Source organism: Miscanthus floridulus, chromosome 6, assembly GCF_019320115.1.
Source record: "Miscanthus floridulus cultivar M001 chromosome 6, ASM1932011v1, whole genome shotgun sequence".
Taxonomy (NCBI): domain Eukaryota; kingdom Viridiplantae; phylum Streptophyta; class Magnoliopsida; order Poales; family Poaceae; genus Miscanthus; species Miscanthus floridulus.
In genome coordinates this window covers 72,159,750-72,174,606 of record NC_089585.1, presented here as the reverse complement: position 1 = coordinate 72,174,606, position 14,857 = coordinate 72,159,750, and the positions used below count along the sequence as shown (strand labels likewise).

General features: G+C 41.3%; 1 non-coding gene across 1 annotated transcript; it reads left to right on the top strand.

The window, feature by feature from the left end:
* The first annotated feature begins 9,648 nt into the window (after positions 1-9,648).
* On the top strand, positions 9,649-9,756 carry LOC136462161 (small nucleolar RNA R71). Its single transcript, XR_010760679.1, has one exon. It is a non-coding gene; the product is annotated as a small nucleolar RNA R71 (small nucleolar RNA).
* The last annotated feature ends 5,101 nt before the right edge of the window (positions 9,757-14,857 follow it).

The following is a 14,857-nucleotide window of genomic DNA, read 5'->3' as shown; positions in this document are numbered from 1 at the left end:
GATCCATTTAAAACTTGCAGGTGACAGGTAATCACCCGACTTTCATCGTTCTAAGCATAGCTAAGCATAACTAGGCATATATGAATTAAAACTGGTAACAAGGTAGATATGGAAAAACATGGTTGGTAATGCACCAATTAGGTTTTCACTTAACTCCTAATCACTTAATGCAGTAAAGAAAAGCAAAAGCGAAATCCATTTGTAAATCACAAGCTAGGTTTAAATGCATCTGAGGGCTTGCCATCGTTGACTGGAAAAGTTAGGTTCCGGAGTCAGTTCCACCTATCTCAATTCCAACCTCCATAGATGGATTAACTTCTTCCACAACTTGATTAACTACCACTGTGCCCACCTTTGTTCACTACACATAGTAACAATGCCATGTTTAACATGATGCGAGATATAAAACATGATGCTCGATGATGGATGCAAAATTAACAACTTGAATACAACTTTCCTTCGTGGTACAGTTACAAGTCAAACTAACTAAACCTTTTTCGTAACACTCAATTCCATTGCCAAGGATCATTATCAACTAATGACCCAAGGTCATCACTCAATCCAAAATTCAATCAAAACCTAAATCATTAAAGGTTACTATTTGCTTTTATGAATTAATTATTTAATTAAAAATTATGAAATAAATCAACTTTGTACAACTCAACAAGCTCTACACTTTTGCTTTAAGGCTCAACCCCAAAATGTGCTCAGATTTTGAAATGTGTTTTCCAAGGCAAAACTTAAATGCTGAAATTTAAGGTTTTCGAACATTCATATCCAAACAAAATTTTGAACTTGATTCAAACAATACAAGGCAACACTTATAACATAAATGTAAACTTGTTTTAGTGCATGCATATCAAAGTTTTCACCATGGCCAAATGCTTTGCAATGCATATGATGGCATGTCCTATTTTAGGTTTTAAAACACCAGGTGTGTTACAATCCTTCCCCCTAAAAGAAATCTCGTCCCGAGATTCAAAGTCATAGGATAAGTAATGGAAAAGGAAATGTGTCAATCCAAAAATATCCAAAACTTGTCCATAAAATAGCTGAGGTTCCTTTACAAACATAGATCAGCAACAACAGAGTAAAACTAACATGATCCTATATTGACGCAAGAAATTCTGGAAATTTTTCTAACAAGTAATCTTCGGATTCCCAAGTAGCTTCTTCTTTGAAATGTTGATTACATTGTATCTTGTAGAACTTGATTGTCCTCCTTCGAGTAACACGATCTTCTGATCCAAAACTCGGATAGGATATTTGGAATAGGTCAAATCCGGTTCAAGTTCCACTCCTTCAACTTTGGGCTCAGGTATCCATTCCGGAAATATTTCCGCCCTCATTATCACTTTCATCGATCATTAGTAATTCTTCTAGATCTTCTTCTTCTTCCTCTTTCGATTCACTATCATCAGCAAGGATGACACCTGGGTCCATGGCATCAGCTTGAGGTTCATGATTTGGATCTAGGAGATTGCTTAGCCTATGAACTTCTTCGTGCAGATAAGTATTATGTTCTTCTAAGTCTCCTGCATAGAATTCTAGCTCATGAGTTCTAGCTCTAGCTACATTTTCTCTATGCCAAGCTTCATTTCTTCCATCCACCATACGAACTAACATACGTTCGTAGTTCCTATGAGCGGTGGTGAGACGCCTCAATTGATCCTTGTAATTCTCCTACCTATAAGGCATCCAAGGCCCTATCTCTAGTAGCTTGTGCTAACTCGACAGAAATCCTCTGTATCTCTACCTAGGGATCAGGCCTAGAGCTGCTACTACTAGCACCATCATTCCTAGGGGCAAGTTGGTGATGAGGTACTCCTTTGGGTCCAACAGACTTATAGGGTGTCATCTTGGTACGAGTCATACTATAGGGAGCAAGATTAATCCAAGTAAGACAATCTGATAATAGTCTCAAGAGCAGCAATGGTGGATTACACAACTCAATCTAGACTCACTACTCAACCCAGACTCAGAGGTGAAGGAAGTAACAAGTGAATTAATCATGATGCATGAATCATTCTTATGAACAAAAACATCAAAGCTCATAAAGTACATAAACAATAATTGTTTTTATATAGGGCATAATAAGATTACTACTCCACCACATAAAGCCTTTTTAAATAATTAAGGAGTGGTGAGAAAGAAATAAGATAAGTCAGAAGCAATTTGGACCAAATTAACAAGTTAAATTTAGTCATCCCAAATCATTTTGAAGTTTTTGTAAAACTAATACAACAAAGACTTTGTAACAATAGCTCTGATACCATTCTGTGGCAGAACCTCCTAAATTATAGGACCCACATGCACCTGTCACTGTCCAACGACCTCTGATGACTATGCATATGTTCCTAGTAACTTAAGAAGACTATCGGGTGTCCTCGGAGAACCCTGAATCATCCACAATTTCTGAGTAGGATCCCATTACAGAGTCATTGCAGTATTACAACATTTATTCAAATATCTACATCAGAGTAAAGTAGCGAAAGTCTTACAATAAATTAGTTTACAAACCAGTTGTTTGAAACCTTACAAACTAAGTTCGATAATTATTACAAAACATAGTAGTGGAGTGGCATTAGTAACATAATACAAACACACAATATAAGTACCCTGCCCAAGGGTCACACAGTTACTTATCGTCATCGACCTGAACAATAGTCATGCAGCATGGTCCAAAACAGACCTGCTCATGAACCTCACCTGCAACAAGGGTCAACGAACCCTGAGTACAAAAGTACTCAACAAGACTTAACTGAAATAAAAACTGATAGAACTTAGGAATGCAGGCTCAGCGATTCAAGGTATGGCTTTAGCAATAATCAAAGTTCTTTTGCGTAAAAGCTCTTTAACAAAATTCTTTATATCAACATTTAAAACTTCACAAGAACCACATATGAATCTGCCATGATCCAGTAATGAGATCATGAACTTCATATCAACTTCTTCCTCAAAAATCAGCTCAAGTTTCATTTATTTACTACGATGATGAACAGTGAGTTGAGTCTCCATAACTAAGGAGCAACGATGATTCGAACCAATTAAAACCTAGCTAGGGAATTCTAGACCACACGACATATGCAGGTCCCCGACCTACATATACCAACCTACCCTCAGATCCTCTAAAACAAGAATGGGTCCGCGCCACTCGAGAATACAGTACTCCACCAATCCAGCCCATTACCGACATGGGTACACTGCTATTCCCGCCATCTCTCCACTCCTAGTGTGCACGAGTAGCCATTCTCAGTAATAGAATAGCCAAGTTAAGGCTTATCAGAGTATGTGGTTAGTACTACAAAGTCTCACCTCACTGCAATTCAACAACGGACGGACCTTAATCGACATAGGTGGAAAGAACCCGCTCACAAGACCTCCATGTCTTGTGGCTCTCACACACTGAGTCAACCCGGTCTAGATTTATTACTCCACAATTCCATATCATATGATAACGTAAGTAACCAAAGATCCATTTAAAACTTGCAGGTGATAGGTAATCACCCGACTTTCATCGTTCTAAGCATAGCTAAGCATAACTAGGCATATACGAATTAAAATTGGTAACAAGGTAGATATGGAAAAACATGGTTGGTAATGCACCAATTAGGTTTTCACTTAACTCCTAATCACTTAATGCAGTAAAGAAAAGCAAAAGCGAAATCCATTTGTAAATCACAAGGTAGGTTTAAATGCATCCGGGGCTTGCCTTCGTTGACAAAAAAGTTAGGTTCCAGAGTCGTTCCACCTATCTCAATTCCAACCTCCACAGATGGATTAACTTCTTCCACAACTTGATTAACTACCACGTGCTCACCTTTGTTCACTACACGTAGTAACAATGCCATGTTTAACATGATGCGAGATATAAAACATGATGCTCGATGATGGATGCAAAATTAACAACTTGAATACAACTTTCCTTCGCGGTACAATTACAAGTCAAACTAACTAAACCTTTTCATTACACTCAATTCCATTGCCAAGGATCATTATCAACTAATGACCCAAGGTCATCACTCAATCCAAAATTCAATCAAAACCTAAATCATTAAAGTTACTATTTGCTTTTATGAATTAATTATTTAATTAAAAATTATGAAATAAATCAACTTTGTACAACTCAATAAGCTCTACACTTTTGCTTTAAGGCTCAACCCCAAAATGTGCTTAGATTTTGAAATGGGTTTTCCAGGGCAAAACTTAAATGCTGAAATTTAAGGTTTTCGAACATTCAAATCCAAACAAAATTTTGAACTTGATTCAAACAATACAAGGCAACACTTATAACATAAATGTAAACTTGTTTTAGTGCATGCATATCAAAGTTTTCACCAAGGCCAAATGCTTTGCAATGCATATGATGACATGTCCTGTTTTAGGTTTTAAAACACCAGGGGTGTTACAGCAATCAAGGTGGTCATGCCCCTACGATGGAAATCATTTCGGTTTTGAAAGGATGGACGACAAGGTAAGGATGGACTAGTTCTAAGTATCGATTGGAGTTGGAGAGACACTTAGGGTAGTTTAGGACTTTGTTTTTCCTTTGGCCATACTATTAAGGGGGGTATGGATGGGTAGCTTGACCTAGGTGAGTCTAGTGAGTTAGGTGTGGTGCACACTTGTTAAAACTAGCACTAGGTAGCTCCAAAACAGCCCTTAGATCCAATGGAGAAAACTTCATTCACATATGATCGAGAGTTGAAAGTGAATGGAGGGTCAAATACTGCCCGAACGCTGGTTCTGGGTTGATCGGACACTAGCATAGAGTCTGATTAGTTCATTTGACCAAGGTGAAAGCATCTGGCTGCGACCTGGACGCTGAGAGGTGAAGTGACTGGACGCTGAGAGCCTACGTCCGGTCGACTCTAGTAAGGTTCTAGAGAGAGAAAATCATAGCTGGACGCATCTAGTCAGTGCTGATCGGACGCTGGCCAGCAGTCTAGTCACCCTGTAAACACTGGAGTTCAGGGATGTACTGACCAGAGCGTCCGATCAACATGATCGGAGCGTCCAGGTCACCCCGTAAGGCACATAACGGTTCGTTTTTTAGCCCATGTTATAAATACCACCTCCACTCGTGTGTGGGGGTACTTTTGCTCATTCCAATAGCTGAGAAACACGTTTGAGAGTACCAAGAAGAGCAAGGTCCTAGTGAGGTGATTGAGATTTGAGAATCCCAAAGAGAGCCCTCATTAGTGAGATCAAGAGTAGCAAAGTGTGCATCCATCCTTATCATTAGGCTTGTTGTGGTCAAGTGAGAGTTTGTGCTTGTTACTCTTAGTGATTGCCATCACCTAGATGGCTTGGTGGTGATTGGGAGCTTTGTGATCATCCAGAGAGCTTGTGGATGACCCAACTCACATTATGAGCGGTTGTGGGTGATTCACCACGACGGAGTGTCGAAGAATCAACCCATAGAGAGCACTTGATCCTTGTGCAGATCAAGGGGTAGCTACACCCTTGCATGGGTGCTCCAACAAGGACTAGTGGGGAGTGGTGACTCTCCAATACCTTGGCAAAACATCACCGTGTTCCTCTTTCTCTATTTACTTTGAGCATTTACTTTGAGCAATTCAATACTTGTCTTTACATTCATAGAATTGCCATAGCTACAGTAGGATTGGAACCTAGGTTGCAAGTCTTTTGTGCGGTAGAACACTTAGAAACACTTTCTAGGCACAAGGGGTTAATTGGGCTAACCGTTGGTTTTAATTATTGCAAAGAAATTTAGAATTAGCCGAATTCACCCCCCCTCTTGGGCATCTTGATCCTTTCACATGGGAAGGTCCCGCTTGATCCTAGCCTGCATAACTGGTGAAGGCCGGTCCTTCTAGAATTGGGTCATCGCCGCGGTATTGAGGTTGCGGTGCACGAGTTATTCTTGCGGAGGCACTCCTACGGGTGCCGTCTCCTTAACCTGCAAGTTGAAAGTGAAAGCATTCATAGTATACAAACCAAGATCCTAGTTAGGTAATAGAATCTCGTTTGTGTACCCAAGATACATCATAACAAGTTGCCCATTTTCTTTCTTTTTCAACATGTGAGCCTTAAGAAAACAGTCATAATCAATGTACTCGGGGGGAATATCAATGGGAGAAATTAAAGCATTTTCTAGCAGACTCAAATTCTAGGCAATGCAAGTGACCAAGGAGGTACACTCAACATCAACCTTGAGCTCCTAAACTTCCTTCCATTGATTCATCATGAATTTAACAGGTGAAACTTTCCTCCTCTTCACCATAACATACAACAACTTAAGATCATCTACCCTTACGGTGTGAAAGTCAGGTCTAGGAAACAAAGAAAATCCTATCCACTTATGCATGAACCGTAGTGTAGGGTGATGGATGTCATTAGTACATGGATGGTAAATGTTAGGTTTTCTAGAAGTTTCTCTCCCGAATTTCACCTTATCAAAATCTTGTAGAGTAGAGTCTACGTCAACTACGGACTATGCATTAAAGCCTAGAAGCAAACTAAACTCCATCTAGGGGGCAAAAAATTCTTTCCCAAAGAGTCTAAATTTTACTTCAGTATCGGTGGTTTGCAAGGTGGATAGAAATTCTGACAGTTAAGAGTTTAGACCCTTGCTCATGGATATTCCAAATATCATCCCTTCCAACAGCTCTAAATATGAAGTTGAATTCAACATCCATACCTATGGCGTGCAGAAGGGTAGGATCATAGGCAGTAGTAAGAACAAACCTTTGGCTTTTCAACTGCTTGAAGGCATCTTTCTCTGTCTTGTTCTACAACTTGAGGTGCTTCTCCTCTAGCAGGATGTTCCTCATCAGCTGATGAGGGTCGGTGGCGATGCTCTAATAGTGGGGTGAGGGGGGGGGGTGGAACGTTGATCTACATGTCGACTGCTCGCCCTAGAAGAAGATCTTCTCATAGAACAGGATGATCCCACGCGCTAGAGCTTGGTCAAAAACTTGCTCATCTTCCTACAAAAATCAACAAATGTACAAAACTCGTGGAACAGGGTTAGAAATATAAAATGTCAGCGGTTAGCCATCCAAAAGTCAGTCATCCGAGGGTTAGTCGTTCTTGATTGCTTATGAATTTTCTAATCAGAACTTTGAAAGAACTTCTACCGTTAATTTCTTTAATTTTTCCTCCTAATTTTGGCAGCACTTCTATGCTTAACCTTTCTCACTCTTCTTAATTCCAACAATACTTCTTCTAAGTGAATTAACAAACTACAAAATTGGAGTTTGGAATTTTGAACTTGGGATGCTAGATTGCAGCTATGGTTGAGGCCGAGAGCAAGCAGGAGGGGTGCCATTTATAGGCGGTGGTGGCATGGGCCTGGTCGACCAAGTGGTGGGGCTGGCCAGCCCTCCTTGGGCCCACTTGAGTTTTGGCATGGGCCAGCTGGCCAAGTGGTGGCATAGTGCCTTGCTTCGTGCTTAAGCAAAATATCTGCTCTTTCGGTGGAGGTGCACTCAGAAATGGCCGGTGGAGAGTGAAGATGGTGATGGAAGTGATATGTGGTGGTTGAGTGGGTCCCAAGTGTCTCCTATGGGTCCCAGTTGCTTGTATTTCTACCGTATACACATGTATATATATGCAATGCAAAAATATTTTATGATACTATGAAATATAAGAAGATGAATAGATGGCATATTTTTAAAATTTTTACGCCTCCACGGTAAATATCCTTTCGGGTTTTTACACTCCATAAAGATTATTTACATGGGGCTTGAATTTTATAATGCCATGGTTAAAATTTTTATTTTATTTTTGCAAATGCAGAAAAGTAAATATGCTAAGGTAAAAGTAAAAAAAGTAAATATGGATAACTACCGATTTTACCTCCCGACGAGGGTTCATAATTTTAAGTTCAGCCAAACCGGACTTCTCCAGTCTTTTTCATTCTTCGGATGCATCATTCAGTCCCGAAGATGGAGACCTTGACGGTTTTTCTTGCTTCTCTTGCCACTCTAATTTTGAGCATTGTTCTGGTCTTGGCTTGAAGGCGAATCATTCTTCCTTCCCATTAATATGGAATTTGATTTCTCTGACTTCGACATTAATGTGTGCATTTGTAGTGCTAGGAAAGGTCTCCCAAGTATGAGGGGTGTCTTCATGTCTTCCTGCATATCAAGTACTACAAAATCCACTAGAACAAAGAAGTTTCTTATTTTTACCAGAATATTATCGGCGATTTCTGCAGGGTAGCGAGCCGATTGGTCGGCTAGTTGTAGGCACATCGATGTTGGTGTGAGTGTTGAATAGTTAAGCTTGTTGAAAACCTTCTTGGGCATGGCACTAACACTGGTGCCAAGATCGCATAGTGCATTTTCAAAATTCTGGTTTCCGATCGAACAATCAATAGTGGGACATCCTGGATCCTTCTTCTTGATAGGTGATGTATTCAGGATGGCCGCACTACACTCCTCCGTTAACTTGATTACCTTAGTAGTGGGCAGTGGTCTTTTGTTATTCAAAATGTCTCTGAATGTACTTTGCATAGGTGGGTACCTGTATGGCATCTAGCAGATGAATATTGATATATAACTTTTGAATTACCTCTATGAACTTACCAAACTGCTCATCCATTTTAGCCTTCCAATTTCTGCATGGAAATGGTAAGAGTGTGGTGTCGTGAAAATCTTGCATCGATCTCCTGTGCTTGTGGCTTAGCTTCTTCTACTTCATTGTCCTTCTTCTCCTCTTATACTGCTGCCGGTATCTTACCTATCCTTAGTCAGATATGGCAGGATCACGAGTAGACTTGCCACCTCTTGTGGTTATGGCGTTGACCTTTTCAAGGTTAGTGGCAAATGGCAAAGCAACGGCCAACTAAGCTAATTGGATTCTATCTTTTTATTATGGCTAAATTGGTCTTTTATGGTAGAAGAAAACATTTCATTTTATTATTTATGTTTTCTAGGACCTTATCATTAAAAGCAAGCCTTTTAGAAATGTTCTCATTAATTTTGGCTTGTTCTAAGATCAGATCTCTCAAGGATGGTTGCTTGGAACTAGAAGAATTATTGTAATTTCCTGGGTACTTACCTTGGTAATTTGATCGTTGTTATTGTTGCCCCCATCCTTGTCTCTGTTGTTGTGGAGTAGAATTGTTGATGACAATGTTTGCATCCTCTTGATTTTTAGGGAAATTAACCCCAAATATTCTCCACATATGTTTTTGGAATTAAAAGCATCTTGAATAGCTTGATGATCTTTCTTGTAATTGGCTCGCTGTTCGAGCCAATTTAACAAGACATCCATCTTGGTTGGCAGTGCACACACCTCTTCTGGTTCTTCTTCGCTCTTATTGCATGATTGGATATTGCATTGAGTCCAGCCTTGATTAGAAGCTATCTTTTTCATAGGAGTTTCAGCTTTTTCAAGAGTGAGTGACATGAATGCTCCTCCAACTAGTGGCGGATGGAGGATGGGAACAAAGGGGGGGGCTAAATAATGAAGATTTAGGAATAGGGCTAGAGATTAAGGGTGATTTGAGGCTAAGTAACCATGGTCTAATGAAGAAATCAGGCTCATTAGGGGGGGGGTTGTAGCCTCGATAGCCCCCCTTTGGATTCGCCGCTACCTCTAGCAGTTGCATCAAGTTGTTCATAAGCTTTCTGAATTAATCCATGGTAGAAGCCTTGCATGAGCAACCAATCTTCCATCCCATGATGAGGACAGTCTAAAATGTATCCTTGAAAACATTCCCATGCCTTTAGAATGGTTTCTCCTTTCTGTTGTTGGAAGTTGGAAAATTTTCCTCTTAAGGCATTTGGTTTTGCCTATAGGGAAGAACTTTGCTAGAAAGGCTTTTGAACATTTTGCCCATGTATTGATGTCATCTTTGTTGGTGTAGAACCACTGCTTTCGCCCTTCCCACTAATGAGAATGGAATTAAGCAGAGTAGTATGATATCTTGAGCGACATCCTTAATGACAATTGTGCTGCTAATCTCCAGAAATTTCTAAAGATGAGCACTAGCATCTTCATGTGCCTTTCCACTGAATGGGGTAGCTTGCACCATGTTGACGTGGCTAGTCTTGAGCTCAAACTCAAGGTTATTGGTTTCGAGTGTTGGTCCTAGTGTGGATGTTATCAGTGCTTGGAGCAGAGAATTCGCATAGTCTTTTTAAGCCATAGCTTTAGAAACTAGGTGTTGAGCTGCCTCTTGATTGGTTTGATTGTGATTGATGGAATTTGTTGATGGATCAGAACCAATCCTGTAATACCCTATATAAGATATGAACAAAGACAAACAAGGGTAAGTGTCGCTGGGGTCAGAACCATGGCAAGCATGTTGTTCGAGTCGGATGTCAGAGTACAGGTCTCTGGTGGCTCGGGTGGACTCAAGAACACAAGAATCATAGAGAGGACACAACTGGTTTATCCTGGTTCAGGCCAATCAGTGCCCTACATGTCCAGCAGTTAATGATCCTTATACTACAAAGCACCCAAAATCGAGGGGGTTACAATAGGGTTATAGAGAGATTTGGTAGGGGGTTTGGTAGGTGCTAATCCTAAGGTTGCCTCGCCACCGGTGGAGCCTTCCCCTCATCGGAGAGGAGGAAAACGACATGATGTGATGGGGGAGCTGTCAGGTGGCCCTCCGTGGGTTGCCTCGCTCTCAGTGCTGAGCAGAGGCCAAGGAATGGAATAGAATGATCTGAGTTCTGGTGATTGTTCCCCTCCTCCTAGGTCCGACCTTATCCCTTATATAGTAAGATAAGTCAGATACATGGTGGTTTGGGTGAACTAGTCTACAGTCTACATGCGCTAGAGTCCAGAAAGGGCTTGCAGCGATGCGCTGTGGACCGTGGCGGTGTCGTTTTAGTATTCCTTGATTTCTTCCATGTTTACTGCATTTACATGCTGATTTTTTATAACATGAAAAAAGTCCATTACACAATAATTGAGGCCAAATCTTTGGCAACCTGGACACCTAGTCATGGGTACAAGCTGGAATACTATCCAAAAGTGAGACAATACCCTGATTGTAGTGGGGTCGGAACTGAGGCAAGCATTGTTGTTCGAGTCGGTGTCAAAGTATGTGTCTCCGGTGGCTCAGGGTGGACTCAAGAACACAAGAATCATAGAGGGCACACAATGGTCTATGCTGGTTGATGAGGACATCACTTCTTAGAGGTACCCTGCTGATCCTTCAACCGTCATGCAAGGTCCAATGACCCAGGCTCGAAAGCGACAACTCAATTTAGAGGTGAGCTCATTCTTAAGTGATACTTTTCATACTTTTGAGAATAGACTACTACCTAATGATGTTATCTTGCTTAGGAACATTGGAGAGGGTCATGAAAGACTTAGAGGAAGTGGTGGAGGTGATGATGACCAGCAAGGACGTCCAACACAAGCCGGAGGCCCAGTCCAATAAGAATTTGAGTCTGTCACGGCCTCCAGGACCAATCTGCCTTAAACTGGTAGCCCAGGAGGCATATGGACTCCGTTTTTATCATCCATATATGGATGGAAAGCTAATTTGATAAGGAAGCCAATACGAGTGGTTTCACGTCAAAATCTATTCGGAATCAACGGGAATTGTTGAAACAAGTCAGCATCCAGAATCTACTAGGGTGCTGCGACACCGTCTTTTGGTCCGTTGGACCATGTATCGAGTTTGGGCCCATTAGGGGCGTGTCTAGGGGTCTTGCACGACCCTAGAGTCTTCATAAACAGCTGCTTCCCCTCCATTAGGGTTTGGGTTTTGCTTAGATTAATCTATCAAGAACAGTTTCACCATTCATCGGTTTGTGAGACCCCAACTTCATGAGTTTAATCATTCATCTGCAATTTGGTTGCGTTCTTTCTTATTCTTGCTTGTGTTCTTCATTACGTAGGCAGGGATTAACCTTCTTGGTAAGGTCAACCTAGGTCCATGACTCGGTTGATAACCAGAGGAGATGTGGTGCTAAGATTGCATGGTTCGATCTTTCGATCTGAAGCCGGATCGGTGTGTCATTCTCCGCCACAACAATAGTTACCATCACCTGACGGAAGATCGGGATCCCCGTCTCCATTAAGTGGTAATCAGAGCTAAGGTATACCGTCAGGTTCACTTTTATTCCCTAGTTTTGAGTGTTTCGCATTTGTCTCATAGTCCAGTGCCATACTCATTTTTTCTGTCCTAGAACCTTCCGCGCCATAGCCTTTGCATATTTTAGTTTTAGAGTCCGTCGTGTTGAGTTTGTGTCCTAGTCAAGGTCTTGTTGCTGGTTAGGTCGTGTTAGAGTCCAGTTCGTGTGTTTTTCCCCATCGTTTCCATCAAATCTTGGCTGCTGTGACTAATTTTGCACATATTGTTTCTGTTTTGTCCTCTAATTCGGAGCCAATTCTTAAAACTGGTCTAGTTTTCGCATACGAACTCCATTTTCGACGTTCCATATATGAAAATTGATCAAAAAAAAATTTCGGATCCATCCATCCCCAACAATAGCGGGGTTCAAAAATTTTAGATTGGTCAAAAAGTGGTCACAAGATCCTCGTTTTGTGGTCACAAGGTTTTTGTCGATTTTGATCTAGTTTTCTGAAAATTCCACAGGCCACGTCTTTCACTTGTTTGAGCTCATATTTTTTGTGATTACTTCTTTTGTGCTCCTAAGTAAAGGAAAAATATCAAAAAATAAAATAAAAAAGTCAAAATTCCCCAAAAAACAACGACAGCCCAAAAATAGAAAAAAAGAGAGGGGCAAAAGAGGAACAATATTTAGAGGAGTACATAGAGAAGACCAAAGTGAGCTGTGTTAGCGTGTGTTGTCTGGTTCCTTGTTTGTGTTGCTATTTCTATCCACCATACTTGTTTTTCTCACACCTATCACCTTGCTATCCAACATACTTTTGTCACACACCTGGTACTTGCAACACTTTAGACCAGCAACGAGAACAAGTGCTTTGGACTATAATTTAGCATTACTTTCTATTACTGACTTGTGTGCCAGATATATATATTACTCTTTGTTTGCCTTCCAAGCTCCACAAATTCTTCAGATCAGTACAGAAAAAGGGCTTTGCAATCTCGGTACCACTGCCTCATAGGTATCATGAACCAGCCGCCGGTTGTACCGCCCACTGCTTGTGTTGGTAAGAACTTTGTAAGAGCTTGGTAAGATGCTTCCACTTGCTAGTGAAAAGTGACACCACTTCAACCACGTAGTCATTTGGTAGGGATAACTTTCACCATTTGTTCCTGTTTTTGTGTTTTCAATGGCAAGAGATGAATAGACTGGAGATAACAATCCTAAGGGTTTCAATGAGTGTGTCAGTTAAGAGCAACTACAAGCTGTTGTAGAGGATGCCCAAAAAAGGATGAATGAGGCCATTAGGAAGGCCGTCACTGATGCACTCATTGAACTCAACATTGGCAATAGCATGGAGAGATTGGACAAGCGAATTTCCACGCTAACCGACAAGGTTTCTGAGTTGGAAATCTTTGTGGTGGGCAACAACAATGTCTCTGGCAGCAACACCGATGGTCAAGACACGATGTATGATGCCAATGGGAACATAGGTCGAGCAGCTGTCCGACAAGAGAGATTACGACAACGTCTTCACCACAACACGATAGGTATGGGTGGTGTCCACCACCACCACCGTCAAGGTAATAATCACCGTGTGCCCGATGATCCTTATGCTAAAATTAAGTTGATAATACCATCTTTTTTGGGTCATTATGATGCTGAGGGATATCTTGATTGGGAGATGACGGTAGAACAAAAGTTTAGTGCCCACCTTGTACCTGAGCAGCATAGAGTTAGACAAGCTACTAGTGAGTTTAAGGATTTTGCCATTATTTGGTGGGATGGGCTAGCTGCACAGAATGCTTTACCTAGTATGTGGGAAGAACTTAAGGTAGCTATGCGTGATCATTTTGTTCCTCCTTCTTATCATAGAGACTTGCATAAGAAATTGATGCATTTAGAACAAGGAGATAAATCTGTACAGGATTACTATGGTGAGCTCCAAAAGGGATTGATGCACTGTAGTGTTGTGGAGGAAAACGAAGATGCCATTTGTCATTTTTATTTGGGTTTGAGGCATGAGATTCAGGACATTGTTGATTATAAAGAATTTAACACTGTCAACCAGTTGTTTCAGTTTGCTATTCTTGTAGAAAAGGAATTGCAGGGGCGTGAACAACAGGGCAAGAGCAAGGTCAGCACCAGCACATACACGCCACGCTCAGCACCATCTTCGGGGCTGACCAAGCCAACCACTTTTCGGGCACCTCCACCAATGAGCAAGTGACCAGCAACCTCTGGAGTTTCCGCTACACCTAAGGCACCTCCCGCAAGACCTTTAGATTCAGGTAAAAATTCTTTGTAGGTGCCTACCAAGAGTTCCTCATCTGTTGCATCAACGGGACGCACTTCGGGTATTCAGTGCCACCGCTGCCATGGCATTGGCCATGTGCAGAAGGACTGCCCAAGTCAGCAGGCATATATTGCTACAGAAGATAGTTACATCAGCACCTCTGACATTGAGGATGAAGAAGACCAAGATGCAGATGAGGAGGACGATGAAGTCCTTGGTGATGAGGCCACGGCATCCTATAGGAGCATCATTGTACAATGGGTGCTCAGCTCACAAGTCCAGCAACCTGAAAAGCTACAACGCCATAACTTGTTCCAGATTTTCTTCATCATTAGCAATTGTTGAGCATGTGTCATTATTGATGGAGGTAGCTGCAACAATTTGGTGAGTTCTGATTTGGTCAAGAAGCTTGGCTTAACAACACGCCCACATCCACGTCCATACCATATTCAGTGGCTAAATGATTCTGGTAAAGCAAAGGTAACACAAACTTGCAGAGTTTCATTTTCCATTGGTTCTTATGCTGATTCTGTTGATTGTGATGTGGTACCTA